The sequence below is a fragment of the Arachis ipaensis genome, chromosome B10, assembly GCF_059453495.1.
Source record: "Arachis ipaensis isolate K30076 ecotype BB chromosome B10, ASM5945349v1, whole genome shotgun sequence".
NCBI classification, from domain to species: Eukaryota; Viridiplantae; Streptophyta; class Magnoliopsida; order Fabales; family Fabaceae; genus Arachis; species Arachis ipaensis.
Window position 1 is genome coordinate 56,256,725 of NC_142435.1, and position 13,503 is coordinate 56,270,227.

Here is a 13,503-nt window from a genome sequence, read left to right on the forward strand (position 1 = left end):
ACGTTGGAGATGGCTAGCATGACTACGTTAGAAGCCACGTTAACTTAGTTAACGTGGACTCTAACGTGGGAAATATGGGCACATTGGAACGTTAGTGACAAAGGTAAGTGTCACTAACGTTCTCGAAGGATTGGCATTACTACGTTAAAAGCCACGTTAACCTAGTTAACGTGGACGCTAACGTAGGGACAAGGGAGGACTCTCCACGTTATTGGGAAAGGTAAGTCCCAATAACGTGTGCGAAGGACCAAGAGGCAAAGTTAGTGGTCACGTTAGTGCCACTAACGTTGAAGTCAACGTGATCATATTTGGGTTAGGAACGTTAGTGAAAAAGGTGATTGTCACTAACGTTCTCGAACCCACACTTTCACTTAACGTTGACACCACTAACGTCCTAAGCCAAAGTCTCTGCCCACTTCACCTTTTCTCTCTGCAAGCAAAGCTAAGCCTAAGGAAAAGGATAACTGCTTCAAACTCAAGATCCAGAGGCCCATACCCAGGACTTGAAGAGCCAACTAGAAGATCAGAAGAGTAGTATATATAGGAGTAGCTTTGAATTAGTTTGGGGGTTGGAATCTTTAGGGAGCCTTTGGCATAGAACTACTCTCTGTATTTTACTTTCTCTGCACTTTTAGTTTTACTTTCATCATGTATTCTCCATCTTTGTTTTCATTTCTAGAGCTATAAATAACTAAACTCCTTTCATTGGGTTAGGGAGCTCTGTTGTAATTTGATGGATCAATATTAGTTTTCATTATCCTTCTTCTATCTTTTTTCTTGATTTTACTAGAAAGCTTTCGATCTTCATCCAATTGGGTAGTTATCTTGGAAAAGAAGCTATTCATACTTGGATCTCTTCTAAACCTTGAAAGAGGAATGAAGAGATCATGCTAGAAATGCTTTCTCATGCTGGACCAAATTGGGTTTGGATGGATATGTGACTATAATCCTACCCACACTTGATTTGGGAAATGCATGTGGTATAATCAGTGACCATACTTCATCTCTTCTCATGAGCGATTGACCAAGGAATTGGCTATTGATCAAGATTTGAGAGATTGAATTACCAAGAAAGTGGAATTTGATCACTTAAGATTGCCAAGGAGATCAATGAATGCATTGATTGAGGAAGAGATGAAAATAAACTTGATCCGGAGAATGCAACATCTCCTGAGCCCAATGAACTCCCCATTTCTGATCTTACCTATTCTCTTTAATTTCTGCCATTTACTTTTATGAGCAATTACCCCATTCCCGTTTAAGATTCTGCAATTTAATTTTTGCCATTTACATTCAGCTCTTTATTTCTAGCATTTACTGTTTCTGCTATTTACTTTCCCGCCATTTAATTTTCTGCAAATCTCAATATCAAATTCTGGTTCGCTCAACTAGAACATTCCGTTAATTAAAGTTGCTTGATTAATCAATCTCCGTGGGCTTCGACCTCACTCTATTGTGAGTTTTTACTTGACGACAAATTCGGTACACTTGCCGAAGAAAATTTGTTGAGAGACAAGTTTTCGTGAGCATCAGGATGCCATTAAATCTTGGTAAAAACGGTGGTTACGAACTGCCATTTTAAACAACAACAAAACCACCATTTTATTTGGTTAAAATGGCGGTTAAAATTGCCATTATTACCATAAAAAAACGGTCGTAATAAGCAGAATGGCGCTTAGAATACCGGCGTTTCTTGGAAGAACCAATTTCGGTCATAATGGCAGTTATAACCGCCGTAATTCCTATAAAAAACTGCCATTTTAACCTTTTTTAAATAAGTATATGGTAGCAATTAAAATATATAGTCTCTCTCATTCATTTCTTATACTGGGTTTTCAAATATGTATATGGCTAATTTTAAATAAATAAGTATATAGCTCTCATGCTAGATTGTTCACAAGGTTTCTTTGGCACTTATTTTCAGGTAACTGAGCTTATTCATTATTTAGTTATTATTTTAAAGATTTGATGTTTTTGAAGGAGGTATAGCTAAAGTAGCTAATATCAATTGTACCCTGTGGTTGCAGAGGAAATCTTCATGCCAAGAACACTTTGGGTTCTTTCAACCATCTCTATCAGAAAACGAACTTCAAGAAAACAAGTTTTTTTTTGTTATTTTTCTTTACATGGTAAAATAATTCTCAATTCATGTGATCTTATTATTGATGCCAGGGTATTTTGGCCAGTTTTACTGACCTTTTCTTTACTGTTTTTAGGGTAGTTTCATGCATTTCCTTAGAAAATAAGCTAGTTTTGGATAGATATTCACTTACATCTTGATTCAAGCATACATTGTGCACTTTACATGATTTCATGAGGATTTTGCATGAATTTAATGACAAATTGGATGTTGTATTTCCCATGACTTGGACTAGAACTTTGATGCACTCTATTGCTTGATTTCAGGACAAAGGAAGCAAGGAAGAACCACATTAGCAGCCACGTTAATCTAATTAACGTAACTTCTAACGTGGAATGGGAGTAACTTGCAAAGTTAATGAGAAAAGTAATCACCAATAACGCTCTCGAAGCCATCATTGCCCACGTTAAGAGTCACGTTAACTAAGTTAACGTGAACTCTAACGTGGAGGAAAGGAAATGGAGCCAACGTTAGTGACACTTACCTTTGTCACGAACGTTGGACCAAGCTCATAAGTGGCCACGTTAAGAGCCACGTTAACTTAGTTAACGTGGCCTCTAACGTTAAGAAGTAAAGGGGAAGCCAACGTTAGTGACATTCAACTTTGTCACTAATGTTGGCCAAGTCACAATAAGCCACGTTAACTTCCACGTTAACCTAGTTAACGTGGAAGCTAACGTGAAGAAAGTAGGTGATCGACAACTTTAGTGACACCAAACATTGTCACCAACGTTGGGATTAACCCACACAAGCTCCAATAAGCCACGTTAACTCCCACGTTAACCTAGTTAACGTGGAAGCTAACGTGAAGAAGGAAGGTGATCGCCAACGTTAGTGACACCTAACATTGTCACTAACGTTGGAAGGAGCCCACACAAGCCACAATGAGCCACGTTAACTCCCACGTTAACTTAGTTAACGTGGAAGCTAACGTGAGGAGGAGAGATGATGAGCCAACGTTAGTGACATTCACCTTTATCACTAACGTTGGAGATGGCTAGCAAAGCCACGTTAAAGGCCACGTTAACCTAGTTAACATGGACTCTAACGTGGGAGCTAGGGGCACATTGGAAAGTTAGTGACAAAGATAAGTGTCACTAACGTTCTCGAAGGTTGGCAAGCCTACGTTAAGAAGCCACGTTAACTAAGTTAACGTGGACTCTAACGTAGGGAAGGAGGAGGCTTCTCAACGTTATTGGGAAAGGTAAGTCCCAATAACGTGTGCGAAGGACAAAGAGGCAACGTTAGTGGCAATGTTTGTGCCACTAACGTTGAGGTTAACGTGGCTCTTACTTGGGTGAGGAACGTTAGTGAAAAAAGTGATTGTCACTAACGTTCTCGAACCCATATTTTCACTGAACTTTAACACCACTAACGTCCTGAGCTGAAGTCTCTGCCAACTTCACACTTTCTCTCTGCAAGTAAAGCCAAGCCCAATGAAGAAGATAACAACTTCAAACTCAAGATCCAAAGGCCCATACCCAAGACTTGAAGAGCCAACTAGAAGATCAGAAGAGTAGTATATATAGGAGTAGCTTTGAATTATTTTAAAAGTTGGAAATTATAGGGAGCCTCTTGGCATAGAACTACTCTCTGTATTTTACTTTCTCTGCACTTCTAGTTTCATCATGTATTCTCTATCTTTGTTTTCATTTTCCAGAGCTTTGAACAACTAAACCCCTTTCATTGGGTTAGGGAGCTCTGTTGTAATTTGATGGATCAATACTAGTTTTCATTATTCTTCTTCTATCTTTTCTCTTGATTTTACTTGAAAGCTTTCGATCTTCATCCAATTGGGTAGTTATCTTGGAAAAGAGGCTATTCAAACTTGGATCTCTTCTGAACCTTGAAAGAGGAATGAAGAGATCATGCTATAAATGCTTTCTCATGCTGGACCAAATTGGGTTTGGATGGATATGTGATTATAATCCTCTCAACACTTGATTTTGGAAATGCATGTGGTATAATCAGTGACCATACTTCATCTCTTCTCATGAGCAATTGACCAAGGAATTGGCTATTGATCAAGATTTGAGAGATTGAATTACAAGGAATTGTAATTCGATCACTTAAGATTGCCAAGGAGATCAATGAGTGCATTGATTGAGGAAGAGATGAAAATGAAATTGATCCGGAGAATGCAACATCTCCTGAGCCCAATGAACTCTCCATTTCTGATCTTACCCATTCTCTTTAATTTCTGTCATTTACTTTTATGAGCAATTACCCCATTCCCATTTAAGATTCTGCAATTTACTTTCCATCATCTACATTCAGCTCTTTATTTCTAGCATTTACTTTTCTGTTATTTACTTTCCCACCATTTAATTTTCTGCAATTCTCAACCCAAATTCTGATTCGCTCAACTAGAACATTCCTCTAATTAAAGTTGCTTGATCAATCAATCCCTGTGGGATTCGACCTCACTCTATTGTGAGTTTTTACTTGACGACAAATTCAGCACACTTGCCGAAGGAAATTTGTTATGAGACAAGTTTTCCGTGCATCAAGTTTATGGCGCCATTGTCGGGGATTGATTGTGCATCAACAATTATTAAATTGGAAGATAACTAGATTGAGCATTTTTTTTTGTTTGATTTAATTTTCTGTTTGAGTAATTTACTTTCAGTTCTGGTTAATTTCTTCCCTTCCCCCTACTTTTGCAATTTTCTTTGTTATTTACAATTCAGTTCACTAACCCACTAACTGTTTGATATATTGCATCACTCACACTAACAGTCATTCTGACAGAAATACTTTCTGCATCTATTTTCCTTGCTTGTACTTGTTGGTTGTATGACTGGGAGAAGAAGCGGGGCTTCAACTTCCTTTGATTCTGAACCTGAGAGGACCTTCTTTAGATTAAGGAGGGAAGCAAGAGGAAAAAGAGTAGTTGGTGCTGAGGAAGAGGAGGAATACTTTGAACCAAACATGGAAGAAAACATGGAAAACCATCATGAAGAAGAGGCTCACAACCATGGCAGAGGAGGTCGAACAAATCATGCTGGGGAGGATAGAAGAGTTTTAGGCTCTTACATCAATCCAAACCCAGGAAACTGTGGAAGTAGCATTCAAAATCCAACCATCCATGCCAACAATTTTGAACTAAAACCACAGCTCATCACCCTTGTTCAGAACAACTGTTCGTTCGGAGGAAGTGTCCAAGAAGACCCCAATCAACATCTAACCACCTTCCTGAGAATATGTGACACAGTGAAGTCTAATGGTGTTCATCCTGACGCCTATAGACTGCTCTTATTTCCATTCTCACTCAAGGATAAGGCAGCCAAGTGGTTGGAGTCTTTCCCGAAGGAGAGCTTGACAACCTGAGAAGATGTGGTGAACAAATTCTTAGTAAGATTTTACCCTCCTCAACGAATCAATAGGCTGAGAGCTGAGGTCCAAACTTTCAGGCAACAAGATGGTGAGACTCTTTATGAATCATGGGAGAGGTTTAAGGACCTGACAAGGAGGTGTCCACCTGACATGTTCAACGAATGGGTGCAGCTGCACATTTTCTATGAAGGCCTGTCATATGAATCAAAGAAGGCAGTAGACCATTCATCCGGAGGATCTTTGAACAAGAAGAAGACCATTGAGGAAGCCATAGATGTCATTGAAATAGTAGCAGAGAATGATTATTTCTATGCTTCTGAAAGAGGCAACACTAGAGGAGTAATAGAGCTAAACAATGTAGATGCTCTGCTGGCCCAAAACAAGCTCATTACCCAGCAGCTGGCTGACCTCACCAAGAAGATGGAGAGGAACCAAGTAGCATCAATCACTACTTCATCAACAACCCAAGAAGGAGTGAATAAAGAAGCAGAGGGTAGTCAGGAGCAAGCCAACTACATTGGGAATTCACCTAGGCAAAACCATGATCCATACTCTAAGACCTATAACCCTGGATGGAGGAATCACCCAAACTTTGGGTGGGAAAATCAACAAGACCAAGGCCTAGATCAAAGACGTTCAAATCCCAACAACAATGCAGCCCACTAACATTTCACATCTAGACCATATCAGCATCCACATAACCAACCCTCTCAACAGCTTTACCAAGGCTAAAATAACCCTCCTCATCCTTCCACCTCTAATCCCAATGTACCATCATTTGATGACAAACTCTCAAGGATTGAGAATCTACTTGAAGGCATAGGCAAAGAGATTCAAGACAGTAAAGCGTTCCGAGAAGAAGTGATGTCCAATATGCAGAACCAGGATGCTGCCATCAAGAAACTTGAGACATAAATTGGCTACTTATTCAAGCAAATCCCCAGCAACAACCTTCGCAGTAATACTAACTCAACCAAAAGGGAGGAGTATCAGGCTATCACCCTTCGGAGTGGGAAGGAACTGAAGGAAATCCCCCAGAAACTACAAGAAGAGGACTCAAATAAAGAGGAAGAAGAGCAGGACGAAGCTCGAGTTCCCACTTTGAGTTCACAAAAAGGGGAAGGAGTGCTGAAGCCAGACATCCCAAGAGTCCCATACCCTCAGCAATTAAAGAAGAAGGGAGATGACAATCAGTTTTCGAGATTTTTGGAAATCTTCAAGAAACTGCAAATCAACATACCCTTTGCTGAAGCAATAGAACAAATGCCACTCTACGCCAAGTTCTTGAAGGAGCTCATGACTAAGAAGAGAAGCTGGAAGAACAACGAGACAGTGATACTAACCCAAGAATGTAGTGCTATCATTCAGCACAAACTGCCCTAGAAATTGAAGGATCCTGGGAGTTTTCAGATCCCTTGTATTATAGGGGAAATCACAGTGGAGAAAGCTCTTTGTGACTTAGGAGCCAGCATCAATTTGATGTCAGTAGCTATGATGAGGAAGATGAAGATAGAGGAGGCTAAACCAACAAAAATGGCCTTACAGTTGGCAGACAGATCGTTCAAGTTCCCTCATGGCGTAGTAGAGGATTTGCTGGTGAAAGTGGGAGACTTCATATTTCCGAAAGACTTCGTAGTGCTGGACATGCAGGAGGAAGCCAAGACCTCCATCATCCTGGGAAGGCCGTTCTTGGCCACTGCTGGAGCTGTCATTGATGTCCAAAAAGGTGATCTCACCCTGAGATTACACAATGAAAAGATGACAATCAATGTGTTCAAGGCCATGAGTTACCCACAAGAACAACTGGGGGAATGTATGAGGTTGGACTCACTTGAAGAGGAAGTGCAGGAGAGTTTTGAAGAAGAAGAGTCTGAAGAGCCCGAAAGAATAATAGAGGAAGAGTGTACATCAAGTGAAGAGGTTGCAACAACAGAAATTGGCATACCAGGTACACCAAAGGAAGAGAACGAAAAGTCAGAAGCACCTAAACTTGAACTCAAAGCACTGCCACCCACTCTCAAATATGCATACTTAGGAGAAAATGAAAATTACCCAATGATCATAAGCTCATGCCTCAGCAAAGATCAAGAGGATGAACTGATCAAAGTACTGCGACAGCACAAAGATGCCATTGGTTGGTCACTTGCTGACCTGAAGGGGATAAGTTCGGCCATATGCATGCACAAGATACTGTTGGAAGATAATGCCAAACCATCCATTCAATCCCAAAGGAGGTTGAACCCAATCATGAAGGAAGTGGTACAGAAGGAAGTTATGAAGTTATGGCAAGGGGGGGTAATCTACCCAATTTCAGACAGCCCCTGGGTTAGCCCCGTGCATGTCGTCCCAAAAAAGGGAGGAATTACCGTGGTTCCCAATGAGAAGAACGAACTAATTCCTACAAGGACAGTCACAGGATGGCGGATGTGCATAGACTACAGGAAGCTCAATGAGGCTACACGAAAAGATCATTTCCCCCTTCTATTCATGGATCAGATGTTGGAAAGACTTGCAGGGCACGCATATTATTATTTTCTCGACGGTTATTCAGGATATAACCAAATAGTGGTTGATCCCAGGGATCAAGAGAAAACCTCATTCACTTGCCCATATGGAGTGTTTGCCTACAGGCGCATGCCATTTGGGCTATGTAATGCACCTGTGACTTTCCAACGCTGCATGCTTTCTATCTTTTCAGATATGATAGAAAAATTCATTGAAGTTTTTATGGATGATTTCTCGGTATTCGGAGATTCCTTCCCTAGTTGCCTACATCACCTCGCCTTGGTATTGAAAAGATGCCAAGAGACCAATCTGGTCTTGAACTGGGAGAAATGTCACTTTATGGTGACAGGAGGAATAGTCCTTGGTCACAAAGTTTCTAACCAAGGCATTGAGGTTGACAGAGCTAAAGTAGAAATTATTGAAAAACTGCCTCCACCCAGTGATGTCAGGGCAATTAGGAGCTTTTTGGGGCATGTTGGTTTTTACAGAAGGTTTATTAAAGATTTTTCAAAGATAGCCAAGCCCTTAAGCAATCTCCTTGTATCTGATACACCATTTATCTTTGATGAAACATGCATGCTAGCCTTTGAAAATTTGAAAATGAGGTTGTCCTCTGCTCCTATTATTTCCCCACCTGATTGGAATTTACCATTTGAATTAATGTGTGATGCATCTGATTTTGCAGTTGGGGCAGTGTTAGGAGAGAGGAAATACAACTTAGTCCATGTGATATACTATGCTAGCAAAGTCCTTAATGATACTCAAAGAAATTATACCACTACTGAAAAGGAGTTACTAGCAATAGTTTTTGTATTTGACAAGTTTAGATCATACCACATTGGTGCTAAAGTGATTGTTTTTATAGATCACACAACACTTAAATATTTGTTTGCCAAGCAAGAATCAAAACCAAGACTAATAAGATTGATCTTATTGCTACAGGAATTCAATATTGAAATCAGAGACAAGAAAGGAGTAGAGAACAAGGTAGCAGATCACCTATCCAGGATTCCTCATGATAAAGGTGGAGCACATGATACAAGTGTGAACGAGCTCTTCCCTGATGAGCAGTTGATGACAGTTCACAAAGCACCATGGTTCGCAGACATTGCCAACTTCAAGGCAACTGGGGCCTTACCTCTAGAGATCAATAAACATCAAAAAAGGAAGCTCATGAATGATGCAAAGTACTTTGTCTGGGATGAGCCATATCTATTCAAGAAGTGTTCAGATGGAATCCTTAGAAGATGTGTTTCGGAAGAAGAAGGACGAGAGGTCCTATGGAATTGCCACGGCTCATGCTATGGAGGCCACTTTGGAGGGGACAGAACTGCAGCGAAGGTGTTACAAAGCGGATTCTTTTGGCCCACCCTTTTCAAGGATGCCAAAGAACTAGTAAAGAGCTGCAATGGATGCCAACGATCTGGAAACTTGCCTAAAAGAAATGAGATGCCACAAAATTTCATCTTGGAACTAGAATTGTTTGATGTGTGGGGAATCGATTTCATGGGACCATTCCCAACCTCATATGCAAACAAGTACATCTTGGTAGCAGTAGATTACGTTTTCAAGTGGGTAGAGGCTATTGCAACCCCAACGAATGATAACAGGGTGGTCATGAACTTCCTCAGGAAGAATATCTTTAGCCGGTTTGGAGTCCCACGAGCACTCATCAGTGATGGAGGGAGCCATTTTTGTAACAGACCACTAGAAGCTCTTCTCATACGATATGGGGTAAAACACAAGGTAGCCACACCTTACCATCCCCAAACAAGTGGACAAACTGAGATATCCAATAGAGAGCTAAAGAGGATTCTGGAAAAGACTGTGGGTGCATCAAGAAAGGATTGGTCGAAGAAGCTGGATGATGCTCTTTGGGCATACAGAACAGCATTCAAAACACCACTTGGAATGTCCCCATATCAACTAGTGTATGGGAAGGCTTGTCATTTACCACTAGAGCTGGAACACAAAGCTCTCTGGGCTATCAAGATACTAAATTTTCACAGCATTGCTGCTGGTGCAAAGAGGATCTTGCAGCTGCAAGAGATGGAGGAATTCAGGTCACAAGCTTATGAAAATACCAAGATATATAAAGAGAAGGCAAAGAGAAGACATGACCTACATCTTGCACCCAGGAGTTTCGAAAAGGGGCAGCGAGTACTCCTTTACAATTCCAAATTGAGACTGTTCCCAGGAAAACTCAAATCAAGGTGGTCCGGCCCTTTTCTTGTCACAAAAGTTTTGTCATATGGACACATCGAAATCATGGATGAAGGTTCAGAGAGGACTTTTACAGTGAACGGACAAAGACTCAAGCATTATCTGGGCAACATGGGGGAAAACCCCAGAGTACAGTATCATCTCAGGTAAAGGAGGAATCATCGAGCTAGCAACGATAAAAGAGCGCTCTGTTGGGAGGCAACCCAACCTCAGGTAGTTTTCTTTTCAGCTTTATTTCAATAAAGGTCACAAGCTGTTTCCCTTGTATTGTGAGGAGCTAAGTTTGGTGTTCCACACCAACACAATCCAAGAGTGAAAGTGTAATTCTATGTTTGGTGTTCCACCAAAGGATATTAGTTAGAATCACACTCCACTCCCAAAGAATATTGCCAGCTCCAACCAATCAAGGGAAACCACTTAGATGTAGTTAGACTTTAGGTAATTATTATTTTGTTAATAACAAGATATGAGGTTCTCTACATGTATGCAATGTTTTGGCCAGTTTCACTAACCTTTTCTTTATTGTTTTTAGGGTAGTTTCATGCATTTTCTTAGAAAATAAGCTAGTTTTGGGTAGATATTCACTTACATCTTGATTCAAGCATACATTGTGCACTTTACATGATTTCATGAGGATTTTACATGAATTTAATGACAAATTGGATGTTGTATTTCCCATGACTTGGACTAGAACTTTGATGCACTCTATTGCTTGATTTCAGGACAAAGGAAGCAAGGAAGAACCACGTTAGCAGCCACGTTAATCTAATTAACGTAACTCTTAACGTGGAATGGGAGTAACTTGCAAAGTTAATGAGAAAAGTAATCACCAATAACGCTCTCGAAGCCATCATTGCCCACGTTAAGAGTCACATTAACTAAGTTAACGTGAACTCTAACGTGGAGGAAAGGAAATGGAGCCAACGTTAGTGACACTTACCTTTGTCACTAACATTGGACCAAGCTCATAAGTGGCCACGTTAAGAGCCACGTTAACTTAGTTAACGTGGCCTCTAACGTTAAGAAGTAAAGGGGAAGCCAACGTTAGTGACATTCAACTTTGTCACTAACGTTGGCCAAGTCACAATAAGCAACGTTAACTTCCACGTTAACCTAGTTAATGTGGAAGCTAACGTGAAGAAAGTAGGTGATCGACAATGTTAGTGACACCAAACATTATCACCAACGTTGGGATTAACCCACACAAGCCCCAATAAGCCACGTTAACTCCCACGTTAACCTAGTTAACGTGGAAGCTAACGTGAAAAAGGAAGGTGATTGCCAACGTTAGTGACACCTAACATTGTCACTAACGTTGGAAGGAGCCCACACAAGCCACAATGAGCCACGTTAACTCCCACGTTAACTTAGTTAACGTGGAAGCTAACGTGAGGAGGAGAGATGATGAGCCAACATTAGTGACATTCACCTTTATCACTAACGTTGGAGATGGCTAGCACAGCCACGTTAAAGGCCACGTTAACCTAGTTAACGTGGACTCTAACGTGGGAGCTAGGGGCACATTGGAACGTTAGTGACAAAGGTAAGTGTCACTAACGTTCTCGAAGGTTGGCAAGCCTACGTTAAGGAGCCACGTTAACTAAGTTAACGTAGACTCTAACGTAGGGAAGGAGGAGGCTTCTCAACGTTATTGGGAAAGGTAAGTCCCAATAACGTGTGCGAAGGACAAAGAGGCAACGATAGTGGCAACGTTTGTGCCACTAACGTTGAGGTTAACGTGGCTCTTACTTGGGTGAGGAACGTTAGTGAAAAAGGTGATTGTCACTAACGTTCTCGAACCCATATTTTCATTGAACGTTAACACCACTAACGTCCTAAGCTAAAGTCTCTGCCCACTTCACACTTTCTCTCTGCAAGTAAAGCCAAGCCCAATGAAGAAGATAACTGCTTCAAACTCAAGATCCAAAGGCCCATACCCAAGACTTGAAGAGCCAACTAGAAGATCAGAAGAGTAGTATATATAGGAGTAGCTTTGAATTATTTTAAGAGTTGGAAATTATAGGGAGCCTCTTGGCATAGAACTACTCTCTGTATTTTACTTTCTCTGCACTTCTAGTTTCATAATGTATTCTGCATCTTTGTTTTCATATTCCAGAGCTATGAACAACTAAACCCCTTTCATTGGGTTAGGGAGCTCTGTTGTAATTTGATGGATCAATACTTGTTTTCATTATTGTTCTTCTATCTTTTCTCTTGATTTTACTTGAAAGCTTTCGATCTTCATCCAATTGGGTAGTTATCTTGGAAAAGAGGCTATTCAAACTTGGATCTCTTCTGAACCTTGAAAGAGGAATGAAGAGATCATGCTAGAAATGCTTTCTCATGCTGGACCAAATTGGGTTTGGATGGATATGTGACTATAATCCTCTCAACACTTGATTTGGGAAATGCATGTGGTATAATCAGTGACCATACTTCATCTCTTCTCATGAGCAATTGACCAAGAAATTGGCTATTGATCAAGATTTGAGAGATTGAATTGCCAAGGAGATCAATGAGTGCATTGATTGAGGAAGAGATGAAACTGAAATTGATCTGGAGAATGCAACATCTCCTGAGCCCAATGAACTCCCCATTTCTGATCTTACCCATTCTCTTTAATTTTTGTCATTTACTTTTATGAGCAATTACCCCATTCCCATTTAAGATTCTGCAATTTACTTTCCGTCATCTACATTCAGCTCTTTATTTCTAGCATTTACTTTTCTGTTATTTACTTTTCCACCATTTAATTTTCTGCAATTCTCAACCCAAATTCTGATTCGCTCAACTAGAACATTCCTCTAATTAAAGTTGCTTGATCAATCAATTCCTGTGGGATTCAACCTCACTCTATTGTGAGTTTTTACTTGATGAAAAATTCGGTACACTTGCCGAAGGAAATTTGTTATGAGACAAGTTTTCCTTGCATCAATTATTTCATGTTTCAAAACCAATTAACAGAATCAATAACTGGGTCCATACTCAGAATTGCACTTCAACACAAAAAGATGTACAAACCTTCTTCCCCTTCTTTTTATCTGAAATGCCACCTAAAACCATGCATGGCTACACAGCATCAATCTGGGAACAAAGGAAACTTAGAAGGCATTCAATGAAAGTGGCTTTATATTCTAAACAATGTTTCCAACTTTTCAGTGAAATTTATTAACCATATTCAGTTGCAACATCAAGGCCCCAAATTTCTATTAACGGTTCCATTGAACCAACAGCTAAGTAGTTTCCTGCAATGACAATGAAATAATAATGAGATAGAAAGTAGACGAAGCATAAGGGGA

At 40.3% G+C, this 13,503-nt stretch overlaps 1 pseudogene; it reads left to right on the forward strand.

Annotated features, from left to right (window-relative positions):
* The first annotated feature begins 1,668 nt into the window (after positions 1–1,668).
* On the forward strand, positions 1,669–12,328 carry LOC148580138 (uncharacterized; annotated as a pseudogene).
* Positions 12,329–13,503: the final 1,175 nt, after the last annotated feature.